This window comes from Aotus nancymaae, unplaced genomic scaffold (genome assembly GCF_030222135.1).
Source record: "Aotus nancymaae isolate 86718 unplaced genomic scaffold, 86718_ANA_hifiasm-v0.15.2.pri h1tg000062l, whole genome shotgun sequence".
Classification (NCBI taxonomy): domain Eukaryota; kingdom Metazoa; phylum Chordata; class Mammalia; order Primates; family Aotidae; genus Aotus; species Aotus nancymaae.
The window spans coordinates 5,153,066-5,177,179 of NW_026988476.1; the positions used below are offsets into that span (position 1 = coordinate 5,153,066).

General features: G+C 40.0%; 1 protein-coding gene and 1 non-coding gene across 4 annotated transcripts in view; both read right to left on the reverse strand.

Annotated features, from left to right (window-relative positions):
* Positions 1-24,114, reverse strand: part of BAZ1A (bromodomain adjacent to zinc finger domain 1A) — a 112,877-nt gene that overhangs the window by 75,163 nt on the left and 13,600 nt on the right. The gene's annotated exons all lie outside the window — the stretch shown is intronic.
* Positions 8,978-9,042, reverse strand: LOC135270461 (U7 small nuclear RNA). Its single transcript, XR_010338636.1, has one exon. It is a non-coding gene; the product is annotated as a U7 small nuclear RNA (small nuclear RNA).

A 24,114-nucleotide genomic window follows, 5' to 3' on the forward strand; every position in this document is an offset into this window, starting at 1 on the left:
ACTAAAAATACAAAAATTAGCTGGGTGTAGTGGCACGTACCTGTAATGCCAGCTACTCAAGAGGCTGAAGCAGGAGAACTGTTTGAACTCAGGAGGCAGAGGTTGCAGTGAGCTGAGATCATGCCACCGCACTCCAACCTGGCAACAGAATAAGACTCCATCTCAAAAAATAAAAATAAAATAAAATTCAACAAAACAAAAGCAAATTGTAAAACTTTCTAAAACTGAGACATATGCAGAATTTCTACCGGGTATTTGGGAGAGAAGGTAAGTAGTTAACGGCAAAGGGAAAGAAGATCTAGAAGCCCAGGAGGACCTACTTGAAATAAGAGACCAACCCTCTCTTTGGGTCTCTAAAAATGGAATATGCTGAATCTATAGCATACTTCACATCTGCTCCCCATTCTGCCTCATTAATCTTTATTTTCTTGTAATACAGGTACAAGAATATTTACAAAAAATACCATGCTTGGCCAGGTGCCGTGGCTCATGCCTGTAATCCCAGCATTTTGGGAGGCCAAGGCAGGCAAATCACGAGGTCAGCAGTTTGAGACCAGCCTGGCCAACATGGTGAAACCTCACCTCTACTAAAAATACAAAAAATTAACTGAGTGTAGTGGTGGGCACCTATAATCCCAGGTACTTAGGAGGCTGAGGCAGGAGAATCGCTTGAACCCAGGAGGTGGAGGCTGCAGTGATCCGAGATCACGCCACTGTACTCCAGCCTTGGGGACAGAGTGAGATTCCATCTCAATTAAAACAACAACAACAACAACAACACTATCTTGGACAATTCATTCAATATTTTCTAACGGTGAACTGCTTAATTTGAAGTTTAGAGTTAAAAAACAAAGAATCTTAAATTAAGGTTATGTGATACCTCATTTTAAGTGGAAGAAACCAGAGCACTCAAGCAAGTCAGCTATTTATACAAAAAGACTGTGAATTATGTTGATTACTTGTCAATGAGAAAAGTCAGAAAAAGAATGCTTTGTTTATAATTCCTCACTTTTTTAGAGAAATAGGTCAATGTAGCTCAAAGAATGTCTCTTTTTTGAAATTTATTATTTTTAGTAGATACAGGGTCTTGCTATGTTGCCGAGGCTGGCCTCAAACTCCTGGGTTCAAACAATGCTTCCACCTTGACCTCCCAAAGTGCTGGGATTACAGGCATGAGCAACCATGCCGGGTCAAAAAGAATTTTTAACTGTTTCATTTTTAACTGTTCTGAGACCCTTTATGGACTACAGAACCAGACCTTATTATTTCTCCAACCGGCATTTGACCTATTATCACAAGATAACAGGTCAGCCTAAATAATCACAAGATAATAATCACTAGATTCTTACTGAAGACTAAATCCATTATTAAGATATATGTAATACAAATAAAAGTCTTTCTTTTTTCTTTTTTAGATAGGGTCTCTGTTGCCCAGGCTGGAGTGCAGTGGCATGATCTTGTCTCACTGCCATTTCTGCCTCCCAGTCTCAAGCAATCCTCTAACCTCGACCTCCCAAGTAGCTGGGACTACAGGTAAATACCACCATGCCTGGCTAATTTTTCTTTTTTTTTTTTTTTTTTGTAGAGATGGTTTTTTGCCATGTTGCTTGGGCTGGTTTCGAACTCCTGGCCTCAAACAGTCCTCCTGCCTCAGTCTCTCTAAGTGCTGGGATTATAGGCATGAGCCACTGAGCCCAGTCATAAAAATCTTTAGAAAGAAAATTATAGACACAAAATCCATGGATTAAACCCTACATATTTCTAATTAGTTTCGAAATATCTAGATATTACTAATATCCTGCTTAACCTCCTCAGTATTCAAAAGTATCATATTACAGCCTTATTCATTAGTGTGGCTGCAGAATCAACCAAATTAATTAAAACTGTACTAAAAACTTTAAAATTCCAACTAGTATACTCAAATAAATAGGTATTCAGTTATTTGTGGGCTCAGCTTTATGCCAGCTAGCATACTGGCAAAAACATGTAAGATAACCTTGCTGTAAGAAGGCAAGACTAACATTTTAAGATCAGAGACAACAACACTTTAAATATGAAAAGGCACCACAGATTTGACAAGTGACCTTTTGTTTCAACACAGTAACAGTATTTTCAAAGTAAATGGCCTCAATGTGAAAGATGCATAGGAAAAGGCTTCTTGCCTTTCCTCTATTTTGAGCCATCATGAACAATGAAAACGACTGTTATAACATCACGATGATGAAGCAGAAAACAAGTAAAAGCCTGCGTTCCTGACAACTTTGTGGACCTATCATACCAGCCCTACACTACACACTTCCGGACTCATTTTACACAAGAGAAAAACTTCCATTTTGTTTATGCTATTAAACACTTTTCCATTATATGCATCCAAGGCAAATCCCACTGATAAGGAAAGGCAGTCTACTATTAGGTGTGCTAGATATTTATTAAACACTGATCACTTTATAAACATTTTGTGTATGTTAAATTCACTTCATGAATCACAGAACCTGAATAAGGTTTTTAAATTTGAAAGTTACTGGCAATATAGATTTCAAGTCATATTTGTTTCAGAAAATTGAAACTCTGAAGAGAAAGCAATGTGAGGGAGGCTTGTAGTGACAGAAATGTTCTGTATCATGACTATATCAATGTCAATATTCTGGTTGTGATACTGTACTATAATTTCGCAAGATAACATCATGGGAGAAGCTATTTTTTCTTTGAGACAGAGTCTCACTCTATTATCCAGGCTAGAGTTCAGTGGTGTGATCCTGGCTCACTGCAAACTCGGTCTCCTGGTTCAAGTGATTCTCCTGCCTCAGCCTCCCAAGTAGCTGGAATTACAGGCACCCACCACCACGCCCAGCTCATTTTTGTATTTTTAGTAGAGATAGGGTTTTACCATATTGGCCAGGCTGATCTCAAACTCCTGACCTCAGGTGATCTGCCCACCTCAGCCTCCCAAAGTGCTGGGATTACAGGTGTAAGCCACCATGCCCAGCCAGGATTAACTATTATTTTACAACTACATGTGAGCCTATAGTAATCACAAAAAAAAGGTTAATTTTAAAATATTAATGATAAATATTAACAAAATATTAACTCCAATTAAAAACATTCATTCCGTGAGAGAAATAATTCATACATGATGAAAGTAACAAATATTATATAAAGCTACAGTAATGATGACACTGGAGTATTGGTGAAAGGATGGCCAAATAGATCAATGGAAGGGAATAAAGTCCAGAAATAGACCATAATTCCATTTATATTTTATTCTGGAAAAGGCAAAATTTTGAGGACAGAAATCGGATCAGTGGTTTGTCAAAGGCTAGAAGGTAAAGCAAGGGTTGATTACAAAGGGGCACAAATGAATTTTGTGGAGGGTCATAGAAACGCTGTAGGTCTTGACTGTGGTGAGTTACACAACTGTGTCAAATTTCAGTACTTGGCTGGGTGCAGTAGCGCACACCTGTAATCGCAGCACTTTGGGAGGCTGAGGCAGGTGGATCGCTTGAGCTCAGGAGTTCGAGATCAGCAACATGGCAAAACTCATGTCTACAAAAATTACAAAATTTAGCTGGCATGGTAGCACACACCTGTAGTGCCAGCTACTTAGGAGGCTGAGGTGGGAAGACGGCTGTAGCCCACAAGGCAGAGGTTGAAGTGAGCTGAGATCACACCACTGCACTCCAGCCTGGGTGACTGAGCCAGACCCTGTCTTAAAAAAAAAAAAAAAAAAGAAAAGAAAAGAAAAGAAAAAAATGAACATTTCCTATTTTCAAAATTAATTTTAAAAAAAAGAATAATTAAAAAAATTTTTTTAAGTCAGAACTCTACACCAAAAAGGGTGAATTTTAGCTCAGGCAAATTCTATAAATCTGATTTTTAAAATAAGAGTGAAAGTAATACATTTAGCAAAGTTTTATTAAACTACTTAGAATAAAAGCTTATCTGAATACAGGTTATTATTTGATTTAAATTATTCTTTAGCTTAAAAGAAAAACAGTTACTGCTTTTCTAAAAACATGGCTAATTGAGGTAAGTCTACTTGTTAGATCTCATTGAAGTATAGACTGGTCCTGCCTATACTTATAGAAGAAAAGCCAGAGAGTTGTAATGCAAAAAATACATAAAGGGAGTCCTTAAGTTTGTCTCCATCTCAACCATAAGCATATAAAAATCAATCTTAAAATCCCTATTTTTTCAGAAAGAAGCATTATACTGGTGGGTTCTCTCTTACAACCTGAGTTAGTCAAAATCAAAGTCAGGTGATTTATGCACATCAAAATAAAGTACATAAAAACAACTTAAAGAATTTACAATGAAATTATTATATACACAACTAAGATGATAAAATTAGGCTTAACATGGTCGCTCATACCTGTAATCCTAGCACTTTGGGAGGCTGAGGTAGGTAGATCACCTGAGGTCAGGAGTTTGAGAACAGCCTGGCCAACATGGTGAAACCTCGTCTCTACTAAAAATACAAAAATAAGCTGGGCACCTGTAATCCAAGATAATTGGGAATCTGAGGCAGGAGAATCACTTGAACCCAGGAGGTGGAGGTTGCGGTGAGCTGAAATCACACCACTGCCCTACAGCCTGGGTAACAGAGTGAGACACTGTCTCAAAAAAAAATTATACTTATTACTCCCTTCTCAAATTCTTCTAACCGCTATTTTCTAGCTAGACCACCTACTTGTAGACCCCTTTTGGGGAGCTCAAACATAATAACCTGTTGTGTTTTGTTTTGTTTTTTAACCATCCTTAGGGTACAGTTATAACAACAAATCAATATATGTATTTTTTTTGAGATGGAGTTTCACTCTTGTTGCCCAGGCTGAAGTGCAATGGCACAATCTTGGCTCACTGCAACCTCCGCCTCCCGGGTTCAAGTGATTCTCCTGCCTCAGCCTCCCAAGTAGGTGGGATTACAGGCACCTGCCACCATGCCCTGCTCGTTTTATGTTTTAGTAGAGATGGGGTTTCACCATGATTGTCAGGCTGTTCTCAAACTCCTGAAAATCAATACTGTTGGCTGACTCACTGACTGGAAGGAGATGAAGAAAGGTGCAAGTGTATCTTTGGAGCGAAAACTAAAATGTAAATATCAGCCTGTTCTAATTGCCAATCACAGCAAACTATTAATGCAGGGCTAAAGTATTTGGCATTACAGTTCCCTTTATTCATTCTATTTGAATATTAGTCACATAATCACTAGCCAAGTAAGACTCACCTATGTTTTCTTTTTTTTTGGAGACAGAGTCTCACTCTGTCACCCAGGCTGAAGTACAATGGTGCAATCTCGGGTCACTGCAACCTCTGCCTCCTGGGTTCAAGCAATTTTCCGACCCTAGCCTCCTGAGTAGCTGAGATGACAGACATGTGCCACCATGCCCAGCTAATTTGTGTATTTTTAGTAGAAATGGGGTTTAACCATGTTGGCCAGACTGGTCTCAAACTCCTGACCTCAAGTGACCCACCTGCCTCAGCCTCCCAAAGTGCTGGGATTACAGGCGTGAGCCACTGTGCCCAGCCTTATTTATGTGTGCTTAACACATTTACCTTATTCAGTCCTAGTCATTTATATGTATTTCACTTATCCTTGCCTTGCCAACTCTATCCCTACTACAAATATAAACGTGAATATAATGTCTGAGAACAATTAAGTACTAATCTTTTACTCATATTTAATTACCCTGTTGCATCTAGTACCATGGTTTTCAGAGAAGATATTTAATTGACTGAAATAAAAAACATGTATGATTTAAGACTCCATCCTATCAAGTTTTATTTTTACAATTTTTTTCTATTTTTCTAACTTTTTAATTATTTGTCTGGCATGCAAAGTTTTATATAGCACTAATAAATATCTAAAATTATCCTTTTGATTTGTGTTTATCTCTCCTGAACTAGAATCGAAGTCGCAAGTCCTTGTCTTATTTATAACCCTTTTCCCAATGCTGACAACAGCAGTCGGCACACAATACTTACTGAATGGATTATATAACTGTGCCTATGTTAAAATACTTACTCAGAATCCTCCCTACCACCTTCAAAGAAAAAAGGCACAAACAATTGCATTTTTCATCCCTGGAAATTCAAGTTAAAAGACAGAATGACAACAAATAAACGAAATCTTATTTTTCCCCATGCTTGCTGTCACCTTTTGTTGCCACTAGATAGCATTCTTTCAACTGCTAGCAAAATACTGGAAAAGAAAAAAGCTTAAACATGGCAGAGTACACAAGTAAAATCATGAAGATAACCTTTGATTAGCACAATGGTTAAGAATTTAGGCAGCAGGGCAACCCATTTATTGAAGCATTTTTCTCTTTGAGTCAATGGTCAGATTAAGATGCTGACTTTCCAACCCTCAACAATGTAACCTGAATCAATAAGAGTGAATGATCAAATGCTTAATCTGACTACACTTTGACAAAAATTAGAAAATAGTCAAAGTGAAAATAGTAGGTGTTCAATAAATGCATTTAACTATCATACTATCTTTTAATCCTTCTTAACTGCTATCCTTTAGTATTGTTTTCATACTTACTTATTCCTCCCAAACAGAAGCATGGTAGTTCTGATACTGCCTGTGCTTGAAAACATCATCACTCATGACCTTGCGCATATTTTAATTAATTAACTTCTGTGTATGGGCTCCTCAAACTATAAAATGACCAAATGAGCAACTATCGCATAGCTATCCTGGGAATAATAGTACATGTATGCTCTTTCAAGGCACCTAGGGCCCATTCACATTTGAGGGGTGTCCACTCAGCGAATTTATGGAAAAAAAAGGTATATGTCAAAAACCTAGAATAGTTCCTGCATATGGTCAGCTCTCAAAAGTTTACTAGTATTGTCATCATCTCACTAAAATGACATATAGCAAGCTTTCAAGAACGATGACTATAAAGTAAGAAAACTAGGAACTGGCTAGAAAAAAGATGAGTCATCACAGCTGGCAGATTCTTCACTTGTCTCTGACAAATACAAGGAGGATCTAACATTTACTGACTTCTTTAGGTGCTAGCCACTGCGGCAGACTGCTGCAGTTATTGAACTGAATCACACCTTTCTGATCCCTTCCCACATTTAAACTCTGGATTTACTCATGTGACTTGCTTTGGCCACTGTAACACTAACAACATCCAGCATGCTGAGGCTTGTCCTTGCTTGCACTTTGGTACTTGCTCTCTCTTGCTGCTGTGATCTTTCTACCATCCTGTGAACAAGTTAGGTCTAGTCTTCTGTAGAGTAATAGGTCACATGGAATTGGACTTTAGCCACCTCAGTCTGAGGCCCCAGACGTGTAAGGCTATCCTAGATTCTAGGACCTAGACAATCTAGTCCTAGCCAGGTCAGCTCAGACTCTAAGAACATTCCAACCAACCACAGAATTGTGAGACCAATGTTTACTGATATAGGCCACTAACTTTTGGGAGTGGTTTGTTATACAGCAAAAGCTAACTACAACCACCATCATATAAATATAGATAATTACTCCAGTTTTACATATCAGGAAAGAAGATTCCCAAAACTACTAAGTCAGTTTGGCCCCAAGGACTCTACTATATCAAGCCACCTTTGCATGTTACACTCTGAGGTTTTAGGATCTGGTGGTTTTATCCTACAACCCTTATTTAAGCCTTTCCTTTGTAACAGAAGACAGAATACTATGATCCATAGCCCAAATAAACTCATCACCACTTTTTGTATGGCTCACAAGCTAAGAATGGTTTAAACACTTATTACTTGAAAAAGCAATCAAGAAAACAATAGTATAAAAATATAAAATACTTAGCAATAAATTTAACCAAAGAGGTGAAAGACTTGTACAATGAAACTATTAAAACACTGATGAAAGAAATTGAAGACACAAATAATGGAAACATATTTCTATGTTTATGAACTCGAAGAGTTAATATTGTTAAAATGTCCTTACTAACCAAAAAAACTTACAGATTCAATGCAATCCCTATCAAAATTCCAATACTGGCTAGGAGCAGTTGACTCAAGCCTGTAATCCCAGTACTTTTGGGAGGCCAAGACAGGAGGATCACGTGAGCCCAGGAGTTTAAGACCAGGGCAACACTGAAGACCCTGTTTCTTTTTCTTTTTTTTTTTTTTTTTGAGACAGAGTTTCGCTCTTGTTACCCAGGCTGGAGTGCAATGGTGCAATCTCGGCTCACCGCAACCTCCGCCTCCTGGGTTCAGGCAATTCTCCTGCCTCAGCCTCCTGAGTAGCTGGGATTACAGGCATGCACCACTATGCCCAGCTAATTTTTTGTATTTTTAGTAGAGATGGGGCTTCACCATGTTGACCAGGATGGTCTAGATCTCTCGACCTCGTGATCCACCCGCCTCAGCCTCCCAAAGTGCTGGGATTACAGGCATGAGCCACCACGCCCGGCCTGGAGACCCTGTTTCTAAAAAAAAAATTAAAAATTAGCCAGGTGTGGTGGCATGCCCTATAGTCCCAGCTACTAAGGAGGATAACATGAGCCCAGAAGCTCGAGGTTACAGTGAACTACTGCACTCTAGCCTAGGCAACAGAGTGTGAACCTGTCTCCCCGCCAAAAAAATTTCCAACATTATTTTGTGATATGTAAAATAATATGAAACAAATTTTAGTGTTTCTTAATAAAATATTTTTGGAATACAGCCATATTCATTCATTTCTATACTGTATATGGCTACTTTTGCATTACAATAGCAGAGTTGGGCAGTTGTGACAAAGACCATATGGAGCACAAAGCCTATGAGATTTATTATTTGGACCTTTGTGTTTTTTAAATGTGCCAACTCCTGCTCAGAATTATTCACAGCATATGTTTTTAATTTCAAAAGATTTTGCTCAGCCTTTCATGATAAGAAGTTCTGTATTTTTTCATACTTTCACTACTCTTTTCATTCTATTTAAAATTATTTTACATGTTATTTCTCTTCTCGTTTAACTTTTTTTTTTGGCTGGCGGGGGGTGAGGGGTACATTCCAGCAAAAATGGTAAATCCTGCTAGACAAATTCTAAAAGAATTTTAACCTTTGACTAAAGAGATATGGGTGTAAAAAAATTTAAAAATAAATAAATAAATAAATACTAAAGAACCGTAACACTTTTCTCCTTTATCTTTGGATGACCTCTGAATTTGTTTTTTTGTTTGTTTAAGATGGAGTCTTGCTCTTGTTGCCCCGGCTGGAGTTCAATGGTGCGATCTGGGCTCACTGCAACCTCTGCCTTCCAGATTCAAGCAATTCTCCTGCCTTAGCTTCCTGAGTAGCTGGGATTACAGGCACCTGCCACCACACTTGGCTAATTTTTGTATTTTCAGTATAGATGGAGGGTTCATCAATTTGGCCAGGCTAGTCTTGAACTCCTGACTTTGTGATCCACCCCTGTCTCCCTCGGCTTCCCAAAGTTCTGGGATTACAGGCGTGAGCCACTGCACCTGGCCTGAATTTGTATAAGAAAGACAACCCTGGCCGAGTGTGGTGGTTCACACTTGTAATTGCAGCACTTTGGGAGGCCGAAGCAAGCAGATCACGTGATCAGGAGTTTGAGACAGCCTGTCCAATATGGTGAAACCCTGTTGCTACTAAAATAATACGAAAATTAGCCAGGTGAGGTGGCACGCGCCTATAGTACCAGCTACGCGGAGGCTGAGGCAGGAGAATCACTTGAACCTGGGAGGCGGAGGTTGTGGTGAGCCAAGATTCTGCCACTGCACTCCTGGGTGACAGATCGAGACTCCATCTCAAAAAAAACAAAACAAAACAAAACAAAAAGAGTGTGATCTTATATTGGCCAACTGGAATGTATTATGATGGAGGCAGAAAAAGATGTAGTAGAGATATTTTATCCAGAAGAGCCTCTAATTCCTCAGATCTGAAACTGTAATATTAACCATGTAGATATGAAATTCCCAATGGGGATTTAGGTTAGAAGTAGCTATACAATCTCATCTCTCTTTTGTGTGATAAGCCTATTAGAATATTTGCCTGCCACTGATAACTAAGAACTTCAGAACCATTACTATTCTACTTCACCACCCTGCTGCTAATCAATTCAGAAAGACACAAAATGAAGCCAACACTGAATGTCCTTTCATCATGTGAACCTCAGTTTACTTGCCACTCCCATTTTTATCATCTTTCTTATTATAAACAAGATCCCCATGGTAATGATCATTAAGTCCTAGTGGAGACTCAGCTGACTGCATGTGTCATCAGTGTAAAGAATAAAGAAATTGCCATAAAAACGAACCACTCTTATCCCCAGCATTTACCAAAGACTTTCTTATGAGGCATTAGACAGATGCTCCTAATAGCCACTATAATTTGAAAGCCCTGAAGAAATTTATATGGTAAGTCTAAACTTATTGAACTATTTTGGGAAGCATAAAGCAGTTGAATCCATGCAGAAACATTTACAACATAGCTTTATATGCTATTTGAATTAAATGTTTAGAAACAGATTCATTTTCTATTTTTATTTGTTTTTGTAACTACGTATGAATTTTTAGCATATAAAAAAAGGGTTTCCCAGAAATGACCTCCCAATTTATACTCTTACGCAAGTAAATAAGGGTTCTAAATGTTAACTGTTCAACTTGCAATGACAATTCAGGAGCCAATAGGTTGTATGGTCTCTGGTACATACAGAAAACCCAACAATATATGCCTAAAAAACATAGTTCTACTCTTCGATTCCAGAGAAAGAACAGTTATTCCTCCCTATGTAACAAACCTGCACATCCTGCACATGTACCTCAGAACTTAAAATAATAAATTTAAAAATAAAACAATTAAAAAAAAGAGAACAGTTATCCCAAATAACCCCTTTTTAAAGCAATTAAAAATTGTATCAATCAGTAATACCAAGACGCCACAGCTGAGGAGGAGGTAGCCTAGTAGCTTCCTTTTCCAGGTAAAGGGAGAAGTAGTGTGGATTATTTAGTGCATTCTGATAGCCATTGTTACTTCGAAAAAAAAAATTGTATCATTGGCCAGACGCGGAGGCTCACACCTGTAATCCCAGCACTTTGGGAGGCTGAGGCATGTGGGTCAGTTGAGGTCAGGAGTTCGAGACTAGCCCAGCCAACATGGTGAAACCCTGTCTCTAGTAAAAATACAAAAATTAGCTTGGTATGGTGGTGTGCACCTGTAATCCAAGCTACTCGGGAAGCTGGGGCACAAGAATCACTTGAACCCAGGAGGCAGAGGTTGCAGTGAGCTGAGATCACACCACTACATGCACTCCAGTCCAGACTGGTTGACTGGACTGACATGCACTCCAGCAAGACTGAGTCTCAAAAAAAAAAAAAAAAAAAAAAAAAAAAAAATTGTATCATCAACATATTAGGGTCATCAGGGTTTATTGAAAACAATTCTGAGATGTTGCTTAGGACTTTTTTGTCCTGGAACTAGCAATTCTAATCTTACCAATTCAGTAGTATATACAGAAGGTGCAGGATTGAGAAAAAAAGGTAGTGTAAGCTGACCAAATGAAAGCCTTCTTTCTGAAAAAAGAACTGTATGAATTTAGTGTGTCTAAAATATCTATACTCTGTGAGCCAAAGAAGTCTCTGTCCTGTGATCCTTTCTGCTAATCTATATTTTTTTCTTCATATTTCTACTCAACTCTTTCTCAAAAACTTCTACTTGATTAATCCCACATGTACCCAATCACCAGGATCCAAGCATGCATACATTTAAATCAAAATAACTATATTTGTTCCTTGACTATTTTATGTTCGTCTTACTGCATCAATATATTTAGCAGCTCTCTTTTGTCTGCAAATTAATGCCTTTTTAAGATTCATTAACAGCATTTGGGCTAGCAATATATAAGAACCCAAAGATAAAACGTCAACTTTCTCATTTTTAATTCTAATATACACTGAGTACTTAACGCTCTGTATCATAGGTTATTGTGCTAATTTTCTCTCTCTCTCTCTCTTTTTTGAGACTGGCTCTGTCACTCATGCTGGAGTGCAGTGGCACAATCTTAGCTCACTGCAACTTCTGCTTCCAGGGCTCAAGCGATCCTCCCACTTCAACCTCCCAAGTGCCTGGCACCACAGGCACACACTACCAAACCCAGCTAATTTCTGTATTGTTTTTATAGAGACAGGGTTTTGCCATGTTGCCCAGGCTGCTCTTAAACTCCTGACCTCAAGCCATCTACCCACATTGGTATCCCAAAGTGCTGGGATTACGGGCGTGAGCCATTGCACCAGCTAATTTTCTTTTACTTTATTTAAATTGCTTAAAACATTCTACCAATGGAACATGGAAGGTTCACAGGGAATATACTTTTAATGGTTGAATAGTTAAGAGCTCTAATTGGTTTGTTATCACTTGATGCCTAAATTGACATCAGTTTACAAGATTAAAAAGAATTAAGGCCAGGCACAGCGGCTCATGCCTATAATTCTGGCACTTTGGAGGCCAAGGCAGGTGGATCACCTGAGGTCAGGAGTTCAAGACCAGCATGGCCAACATGGCGAAATCTCGTCTCTACTAATACAAAAAATTAGCTAGGTGTGGTAGTGGATGCCTGTAATCCCAGCTACTCAGGAGGCTGAGGCAGGAGAATCACTTGAACCCAGGAGGTGGAAGTTGCAGTGAGCTGAGATCGCGTCACTCCAGCCTTGGGGACAAAGTGGGACTCTGTCTCAAAAAAAAAAAAAAGGGATTATATAATCTTTATTTCACAAGGCAGTTCTAAAAACAATACTGAACCATAGTCTCGTGCTCACTTTGACAGCACGTACACCAAACCACAGTCTCTTATGTTTCTTGACTTGATAACCATTTTATAAATTTTAAATCCAAATACCATGAGGATACTATTTGAGGAAAGCTAGCTATAAATGAAACTCTGGTGCAAATCCAGCTCGGCCATTTTACTGATTTAATGGGGAAAAGGTCTGTTAGTCAAAGCTGAAAGAAAATGCAGCTTATTGTCTTCAAAGAGAGAACTCACACCAGGCTAGCAAAAGAAACAACTTTAACCCTCCTCAGAAAAAGGCAATATTACAAGTAAGCTTTTTAGGAATAGTTTAACCAGTTCATGTAAAACCAATTAGAAACAGGACATGTGGCCAGGTGTGGTGGCTCACACTTACAATTTCAACACTTTGGGAGGCTGAGGTAGATCGCATGAGGCCAGAAATTGAAGAACAGCCTAAGAAACACAGGGAGACTCTGTCTCTACAAAAATTTTTAAAAAGTAGCCACGTATGGTGGCTCGTGTCTATAGTCCCAGCTACTTGGGAGGCTGAAGCAGTATGAAGCAGAAAGACTGAAGCTGCAGTGAGCTATGATTGCTGCATTCCGGACTAGGTGACAGAGTGAGACCCTGTCTCTCAAAAGAGGGGGAAAAAGAAAAGAAAAGGACACACATCTGTGTGTTCTGATATGAGAAGACAGCCAAACCACTACTAAGTAAAAAAGTTGCTTTCTAATTTTTTATGTTAGTATAGTATAGAAAAAACGGTAGAGAAATACGCACTAAATTTCTGATAGTGGTTATCTCTTAAGGGAGTATTTGGAAAATGAACTCCAGGCTTTCATCTTTTGCATTTTGCTCTGACACACACACACACACACACACACACACACACACACACACACATATATATATATATATGATATATATATATATATGATATATATATATATATATGATAGATATATATATATGATAGATATATATATATATATATGATAGATATATATATATGAATCTTTAATAGAAAAAACAAGATTTTTAAAAATTTATAAACTTTACTTTTGTTAAGCGGAGCAAATTACATTTGAAAGTTTTGGGTCACTCATTATGATTATGAGGACTGAAAAGAAAGCATCTAGCCCACTGCCTAGCATACAGGAAAAGCTCAATAAATGTTAGTGTACTTCCAGTTCTGCAATGTCTTCTAATGTTACCAAGTTTTATACTGACCTGTGAGTATAATTTTGTAGCTGCTGCTTATTCTAGTTTCTCCTTTGCTATTAGGTACCACTTCTTGCTATTGTCAGTGTACCCACTTTTAGAAGTACCTTCTGCCACATATTGCTTCAAATCTGCCACAAACGCTTTCAGCTCCCAAAACATCTTAACTGTGGCTACTGTGTCTCTCTTTTTTGAGATGGAGATTTGCTCTTGTTGCCTAGGCTGGAGTGCAATGGTGCCATTTCAGCTCACTGCAACCTCCACCTCCCAGGTTCAAGCGATTCTCCTGCCTCAGACTCCCCAGTAGCTGGGATTATAGGCATGCACCACCACACCCAGCTAATTTTTTATTTTTAATAGAGACAGGGTTTCTCCATGTTGGTCAGGCTGGTCTCAAACTCCTGACCTCAGGTGATCCATCCCCCCTTGGCCTCTCAAAGTGGCAGAACTACAGGCATGAACCACCACGCCCAGCCAAATGTGCCTCTTTTATAGTAACTTATTCTTCTTCAGTTATTCATAAAACTTTATTAGCTCCTTTAAACTTTGAATGTCTACACAGAAAATGACTTGTATTCATTTTTGTATACCCCATCATAGCCCTACTGCAGCAGTCACTCAAATGTCTGTATGTACAAATAGACAAAAGCTATACCTGTGACTAAAAAAAAAAAAAGGCCAGGCATAGTGGCTCACGCCTATAATCCCAGTACTTCGGGAGGCCAAGGCAGGCAGATTGCTTGAGCCCAGGAGTTTGAGACCAGCCTGGGCAACATGGCAATACCCTATCTCTACAACAGATACAAAAATTAGCCAGGTGTGGTGGAAAGGGCTTGTAGTCCCACCTACTCAGGAGGTTGAGGTGGGAGAATCGCCTGAACCCAGGAGATGGAAATCACAGTGACCTGAGATCCCCCCACTGCACCCCAGGCTGGGCGACAGGGCAAGACGCTGTCTCAAAAACGAACACATAAAAAGTCCAAAGAGGATCCCAAAATAACTTGAGACAGTTTAAACACTAATGTTTTAATTTTAGTATAGGACTTAGGTCAATAGGTGCTTGAGTAGTTCTTACAGTCTAATCAGAGGTAAAGCACATGGATGAACACTATGACAGTTACTTCCCTACCCAGTTTTAGATTTTCAGCTTACTTTTATGTCTAAAGTTGTATTCCAAAGAATTGGAACTATTAAGCAGTCTGTACACTAGCTTATGAAATACAGTATTACAGAGGTTCCTTAAGGGTAGTGCTGACTCTCCAAGTAGGCAAATTTTTAGAATCTCTGCCACTTTTTTTTTGAGATGGAGTCTTACTCTGTCACCCAGGCTAGAGTGCAATGGAGTGATTTTGGATTACTGCAACCTCTGCCTCCCAGGTTCAAGCAATTCTCCTGCCTCAGCCTCCCAAGTAGCTGGGACTACAGGCACGTTCCAGATGCCCAGCTAATTTTTGTAGTTTTAGTAGAGATGGGAGTTTCACCGTGTTAGCCAGATGGTCTCGAACTCATGACCTCGTGATCTGCCTGCCTCAGCCTCCCAAAGTGCTGGGATTACAGGTGTAAATCACCAAGCCCGGCCGAATCTCTGCCACTTCTCTGTAGCAAGTATCTTTTCTCTTGCACATACTCTATTTTCTCCCAAATGGAATTAGTATCCATAGCTATTATTGTGGTTGCAAAATGTAGACTTTCACAGATGCTGAAGATATCTACATTTTAACAGAAATGTAGATTCCTTCCAGACACAAAAAACGGTAGGCAGAACTGGTAAAATAGAAGAGGTTAAAGGTGGCCAGGCACAATGGCTCATGCCTGTAATACCCGTACTTTGGGAGGCCAAGGTGGGCGGATCACAAGGTCAGGAGTTCGAGACCAGCCTGACCAGCATGGTGAAACCCTGTCTCTACTAAAAATACAAAAAATTAGCCAGGCATAGTGGCATGTGCCTGTAATCCCAGCTACTCGGGAGGCTGAGGCAGGAGAACTGTGTGAACCTGGCAGGCAGAGGTTGCAGTGAGCCAAGATCATGCCACTGTACTCCAACCTGGTGACAGGAGTCTTAAAAAAAAAAAAAAAAGGAGGTTAGAGGTGGAAATTGTGCAGAAAAACAGCTACCTATCCACAAATTAACCCTGTTTTGAATATCTATTTCAAAGGCTACATCAACATGCTAATTTTTATTTTTAAAAAGATGCTGGTAAAAAGGTCTGAAAATGGCCGGGTACAGTGGCTCATGCCTGTAAATTCTAGCACCTTGAGAGCCCGAGGCTGGTAGATTACTTGAGGCCAGGAGTTCAAGACCAGCCTGCCCAACATGACGAAACCCCATCTCTACTAAAAATACAAAACTTAGCCGGGCATGGTGGCAGGCGCCTGTAGTTCTAGCTACTCAGGAGGCTGAGACATGAGAATCGCTTAAACCCAGGAGGCGGAGGCTTCAATGAGCTGTGATTACACCACTGCACTCCATACAAAGTGGAACCCTGTCTCAAAAAAAAAAAAAAAAAGTCTGAAAATAGGTTGCCCAAAGCGCATTTTAATTTTAAAAATTACCAAATTTGGTTAGGTTCAGTGGTTCATGCCTGTAATCCCAGCACTTTGGGAGGCTGAGGTGGGTGGATCACGAGGTGAGGAGATGGAGACCATCCTGGCCAACATGGTGAAACCCCATCTCTACTAAAAATACAAATAGCCAGGTGTGGGGGTGTTTGCCTGTAGTCCAAGCAACTCAGGAGGCTGAGGCACAAAAATTGCTTAAACACGGGAGGCGGAGGTTGCAGTGAGTCAAGATCAGCCACTGTACTCCAGCCTGGGTGACAGAGAGAGACTCCGTCTCAAAATAAATAAGTTAAGTAAAATAAAATAAAATGTTAAAATTGCAAGTTATCTTTGAAGTTTAATTATAATATAAAATTTAATTTTCAATAGAAAATTAGAGTCAATAACAGAAAAAAAATTAACTACCACATAAGCCTCAAGTCAACAGCATTTTCCCCCAGTAAAATGCTACCATATTCTATAGCAATTCAAAATGTGTACAATACATGCATACAAACATATGTATACATTTTCATTTTAATCTCACAATAACCCAAAAGGAAGTCATTGTCCAACACAGTCTAACTCCAAAGCCTGCCCTTCACTATCACTACCTGCCTCCCATAAAATTTTGCTCAAACTATAAACAAAAAGCAGAGATAAAGGTATCCTATTAAAACCAAGTGTTGGCTGGGCACAGTGGCTCATGCCTGTAAACCCAGCACTTTGGGAGGCTGGGGTTGGCAGATCACCTGAGGTCAAGAGTTTGAGACCACCCTGGCCAAGATGGTGAAACCCCATCTGTACTAATAATACAAAATCAGCCGGGCATGGTGATGTGCACCTGTAATCCCAGTTACTTAGGAGGCTGAGGCACACGTATTGCTAGAACCCTGTAAGCAGAAGTTGGAATGAGCTGAGGTCGCAACACTGCACTCCAGCCTGGGCAACAGAGTGAAACTATGTCTCAAAAAATAATAATCAAAATAAAAACAAGGCCAGGCACTGTGGCTCACACCTGTAATCCCATCACTTTGGGAGGCCAAGGCGGGCAGATCACCTGAGGTCAGGAGTTCCAGACCATCCTGGCCAACATGGTAAAACCCCATCTCTACTAAAAATGCAAAAATTAGCTAGGTGTGGCACGCACGCCTGTAGTCCCAGCTACTTGGGAGGCTAAGACAGGAGAATCGTTTCAACCCAGGAGGTGGAAGTTGCAGTGAGATGAGACCACGCTATTGCACTCTAGCCTGGGTGACAGAGCAAGACTCAGTCTCAAAATAAATAATAAAATAAATTAATATAAATAAAACCAAACGTTAAGTTTAGCCTATAATTCTGTTCCCTTACATATTTTAGGTTCAGCCAAAAGGTTTTTCTGTACATGGTTAACTCTAATCTAACTGGGTGTGTAAACAGACTATAACCTACTCTTGTAACAAGTAGCTAAGTCTCAGTCACTAACAACAGCCATACTTTAACCACTCAAAGGCAGCAAACTGTTCAAACCATGTTCAAATAAGCCAAACACCAAGCTGCAATCAATCTGGCTGTTTCTGTACCTTACTTCTATTTTCTGTATGTCTCTTTCCTTTTTCTGTTTATAAATCCTCTTCAACCACACAGCAGCACCATTATCACTCTGAACCTATTTCTGGTTCAGGGGGCTGCCTGATTTGCAAATTGTTCTTTGGTCAATTAAACTCTGTTAAATATAATTTGTCTTAAGTTTTTCTTTTAACACAAGTGGTGAATGCATGGGTGCTTACTGTATTTTTATTTTTTATTTCTTAATTTTATCTTGCATATATTTAAAAGGTCTTAGGTCAGGCATGGTGGCTCACACCTGTAATCCCAGCATTTTGGAAAACCGAGGCTGACAGACTGCTTGAGCCCAGGAGTTTGAGACCAGCCTGGGCAACACAGCAGAACACCGTCTCTACAAAATACAGAAAAATAAAAAGGTAGCTGGGCATGGTGGCACACATCTGTGGTCCCAGCTACCCCGGAGGCAAAGGTGGTAGAATCACGAGGTCAAGGCTGCAGTCAACTGTGATCATGCCACTGCACTCCAGCCTGAGTGACAGGAATGAGACCCTATCTCAAAATAAATAAATAAATAAAAAGTAAAGGTCTTTTTACCCTTATTGTACACTTAAGAAAGAGAACAAAAAGGCCAGGCTCGGTGGCTCACGCCTGTAATCCCAGCACTTTGGGAGGCCGAGGTGGGTGGATCATGGGGTCAGGAGTTTGAGACCAGTCTGGCCAAGATAGTGAAACACCATCTCTACTAAAAATACAAAAAGAAGTCGGGTGTGGTGGTGTATGCCTTTAACCTCAGCTACTCAGGAAGCTGAGGCAGGAGAATCAACATATACCCAGGAGGCAGAGGTTGCAGTGAACCAAGCAAGATCACACCACTGCACTCCAGCCTGGGTGACAGTGTGAGACTCCGTCTCAAAAAAAAAAAAAGAACAAAAACATACTTGAACAAGCAAGCTAAACAATGAGATATCATCCAATTTGGCAAAGGTTAAAAGACTTAAATATTCAGTGTTAGGTGAGTGTGGGAAACCTAAGCCTAGCCTCAATGCTGAACTCGGATGCTCTTCAATTATCTTATTCATAACTTTAATATTTAGCAAGTCTGCATGTTTGTCTCTCCCTTAACTGAACTCCTTAAAAGTATCTTTATTTTATTTTATTTTTTTAGTGACCAGATCTCACTCACCCAGGCTGGAGCACAGTGGCACAATCATAGCTCACTGTAGCCTAGAATCCCTGGGCTCAAGTGATCCTCTCACTTCAGCCTCCTGAGTAGCTAAGACTACAGGCATATGCCACCATGCCTGGCTTTTTGTTGTTTTTAATTTGTGTACAGACATGTTGCCCAGGCTGCTTAGAGCATCTTAATTCTTTCCAAAATCCCCATATAACCAGCCCAGTATTTAGCCTGTCAGAGGTACTTATGAAGCTGGGTGTGGTGGCTCACACCTGTAATCCCACCACTTTGGGAGGCCAAGGTGGGTGGATCACCTGAGATCAGGAGTTCAAGACCAGCCTGGCCAACATGGTGAAACCCCATCTCTACTAAAAATACAAAAATTAGTTGGGTGCGGTGGCAGAGACCTGTAATCCCAGCTACTCAGGAGGCTGAGGCAGGAGAATCGCTTGAACCCAAGAGGCAGAGGTTGCAGTGAATTGAGGTCGTGCCATTGCATTCCAGCCTGGGCAATGAGAGCAAAACTCTATCTCAAAAAAAAAAAAAAAAAAGAGGCACTTAGCGAATAACATAAGCAACATGTCCATGAAACACAAAATCAGAGCAATCAGAAAAAACTGGGCCTGATTTAAGTGCAAAGATGGCTGAACTGATATATTACTTCCTGAGGCTTCCCCATCTTTTTTCTTCTTTTTAGAAACAGGGTCTCGCTCTGTCACCCAAGCTGGGGTGTAGTTGGCATGATCATAGTTCACTGTAACCCTGTATTCCTGGGCTCAACTGATCCTCCTGCCTCAGCCTCCCAGGTAGTTGAGACTATAAGCATGAGCTAAGTGTCTCCATCTTGCCATCCACTAGAGGCAAAAAATTGAGACATCATCCATAATTTCTCCTTTCCCACACATTCCCCTGCCCAACCCAGCATCCCTCTAATCCATGAATAAACTGTGTTAGTTCTCCATCCAAAATATCCTGAGTCCATCCAATTCTCTCCATCTGTACTGCTACCATCTGATTCAAAATTCCTATTTGCACTAGAAAGGCCTGTTGTAATAGCCTCCAAACTGGTTCCAGGATTTCCATGCTTGACTTCCTTCCAATCATTTCACCAAATCCTTCCAATCATTTCACCAGAGCAATATTTTATACCATTTCCACTTCAGGGCCTTTCCCTCTGTCTAAAGAGTTCTTGACATGTTTGGTTCCTTCTCCTTCATTCTGTTATCAGAGTAAATGTCATTTCCTCCACAGCAACATTCTCTGGCCACCCTAGCTGAAGTGCCAACCGCTTCCTCCCCTCACTCTCTACCATACCACTGCCTTCAAAGCACTTCTATTTGAAATTTGTTTTGCATTGTTTATACTTTAATACCTACTCTGCTCACATACTGTGTGCCATTTTAAGTGCTAACAATACAGTAGTGAACAAAAACTCCTGAGCTCATGGAGCTTACATTCCGGTGAAGGAAACCACCAAAAAACAAAAGAAAGAAAGAAAATACATGTTATAGCACCAAGGTGAAGAGAAAACAAAGCTTGGAAGAGAAATACAAAGTGTTGGGGAGAGGACTGAACTGTATTCTCAAAAACAGTTAAGATCACTAATTTTATGTTATGTGTATTTTTCCACAATTAAAAAAAAATTTTTTGAAATTGCTCCTGGGTTGAAACCCTACTGGGTTCAAGCAACTCTCCCTCAGCCTCCCAAATTACAGCCACACGCCACCACATCTGGCTAATTCTTGTATTGTTTTTTTTGAGACAGAGCTTTGCTCGTTATCCAGGCTGGAGTGCAATGGTGCAATCTCGGCTCACTACAACCCCTGCCTTCCGATTCAAGCAATTCTCCTGCCTCAGCCTCCCAGTAGCTGGGATTACAGGCATGTGCCACCACGCCCAGCTAATTTTGTATCTTTAGTAGAGATGGAGCTTCTCCATGTTGGTCTGCCTGGTTGCAAACTCCCAACCTCAGGTGATCCAGTCGCCTCAGCTTCTCAAAGTGCTGGGGTTACAGGCATAAGCCACCCTGCTCAGCCTAATTTTTGCATTTTTAGTAGAGATGGGGTTTCACCATATTGGCCAGGCTGGCCACCTCCTAACCTCATGTGATCCACCTACCTCAGCCTCTCAAAGTGCTGGGATTACAGGCATGAGCCACCACTCCTGGCCCACAATTTAAAAATGTTTTAATAAAAATGTTTTAAAAGTTGGGGCAAGGGAGGGGAGGCAAAAAATAAATAAATTTTAAAATAAAATAAATAAAAGTTGGGGCAAGAAAATGCTAAATTTTAGATAGGACAGAAGGCTTCAATAAAAGTGATATAGAGGAAGACATGAAGAAGTAGAACTTACTATGTTGCTATCTGGGGAAAAAAATTCCAGGCAAAGAGAAGAGTAATGCAAAGGCCCTGAGGCAGGGATCATGACTGGCACATTTGAGAAGCAGCAAGTATGTCTGGCTTTGTGAGTGGGGGAGCCATTATATCCACAGCACCTAAATCAGTGTCTGGCATAAAGAAGGAACTCAAATATATAACTATCATATAGCAGCAAGACTGGCATATATAGGTATATTCCTTTAAAAGGTAAATTATGTTGTAATTTCACACTTCATAGTGCAATGGAGTTGATTTACAAGATCCACAGAAAAGGCCAGGTGCAGTGGCTTATATCTCTAACTCTAGCACTTTGGGAAGCCAAGGTGGGATTACTGTTTGAGTTCAGGAGTTTGAGAGCAGCCTGAGCAACACAGCCAGACCTCATCTATATTAAAAGATTAAAAAAAAAATCATCCAGTTGTGGCGCATGCCTATAGTCCCAGCCACTCAGGAGGCTGAGGCGGGAAGATTGCTTGGGCCTGGGAGATTGAGGCTGCAGTGAGCTCTGATTGTATCACTGCACTCCAGTCTGGAGAGAGCCACACCTAGCAAAAAAAAAAAAAAAAAAAAAAAAATCCACAGAAAAACAAATAATAGCATAGCAATCCTAAAAGGGAAAGAGGTTTTCAGTTACTTCTAAATATTTTCCTGATGACTTTTTGCTATTCGTTGAAATAATTACTTAGCTTAAAAACTTACTACATTATCCACCGGCATTTTGAGACCCCTTTTCTACTTAACTCTTTCCTGAGCTCCTTTAAATCATGAATTTCCTGTAATTCATCATTCCCAATTAATCTCCTTTTTCATATGCCACCTCTTAGTATTTTCACTATTCTTACCTTACCTATTTATTACTCCCTCGTCAATAGTGCTCAGAGCAAGTTATGAGAAGACAAACAAAATAGCTTTGTAAAAGATGCCAACCTGAAGGATGTATTAGTAAAATATGCATACAAACTCTAATTCGTGCTGTCTCCAGTCTCTAGAGGAGTTGAGGAGTCTCTAGTATCAAGTTCCACAACCTTCACCCTCCCCAAAAGCCCCAACCCTATGGTACTTATAATCTAAGTGATCATGGGAACAAACGACCTAAGGATTGGATCTAATAACTATAACCATTCTTAGTTTTTAGATAAAAATAACTAATAAAGTACTGAATTTATGTTCTTGTGTTCTTACAAGCACATTTCAGATTAATCCAATTCTATGTTTAATTATTTAAGTGTATTAGAACAAGAGTTTCATACTTTTTAACAGAATACATTCAGAATGCTGTATTTAAGCGGGGTAAACTTCAGGCATAATCACCAGTTACAAATGGTCAATATAGGCCAGGCTTGGTAGCTCAGCCTATAACCCCAGCAGCTTGGGAGGCTGAGGCAGGTGGATCACGTGAGCTCATGAGTTTGAGACCTGCCTGGGCAACATGATGAAACCCATCTCTACAAAAAAATACAAAAATTAGTTGGACGTGGTGGAACACACCTGTAGTCCTAGCTACTCAGGAGGCTGGGGTGAGAGGATGGTTTGAACCTGGGAGGTGAAGATTGTAGTGAGCAGAGATGGCACCACCGCACTCTAGCCTGGTTAACAGAGTCAGACCTCATCTATACGAAAAGTTAAAAACAACAACAACAACAACAAAACAACCACAGAGGCAGACCTCATCCCAAACAACAAAAAGAATAGCCAATATATTGAGAAATGAAGCCTTAGGCCATGCGCAGTGCCTTACATCTGTAATCCCAGCACTTTGGGAGGCCAAGGCAAGTGGATCACCTGAGGTCAGGAATTTGAGACCAGCCTGGCCAACATGGTGAAATCCTGTCTCTACTAAAAATATAAAAATTAGCTGGGTGTGGTGGTGGGTGCCTGTAATTCCAGCTACTTTGGAGGCTGAGGCAGGAGAATCACTTGAACCTGGGAGGCAGAGGTTGCGGTGAGCTGAGGGCACATCATTGCACTCCAGCCTGGGTGACAGAGTGAGACTCTGTATCAAACAAAAAAAAAGATTCAAGTAGGGTAGCACCTAACAATGAAAATGGATATTAATTTATTAGACATTAATTCTAAAGTTACATATAAACTTGTAATGATCTTCCAAATAAGATAATAGTAACAACATAATTAAATAATTTTTGGCTTCTAAAGTTTAAAATCCAGAAAAAAAAATAGTATTCAGGTCATTAATGGGGCAGGGCATCCAAAAAGCAGTTAATACCCTAGAGTCAAGAGGCTACAAAAAGTTTTAATGCTTATAAAGGTTAATATAATAAACGTCAGTGACTAGCCAATCACAAAGCTTAAGACTTTAGGAAAACACTGATAATTTTTAATTTACTGCCATAGATATCATTTTCAATTTTCATATATGAAAAATCCACTCTATTCCTGAAGACCTAGGTAAAAGAGAAGAACACTAACACTACATTTGTATACTATATAACGGAGAAGTGGGCCAGGTGCGGTGGGTCACACCTGTAATCCCAGCACTTTGGGAGGCTGAGGTAGGCAGATCACCC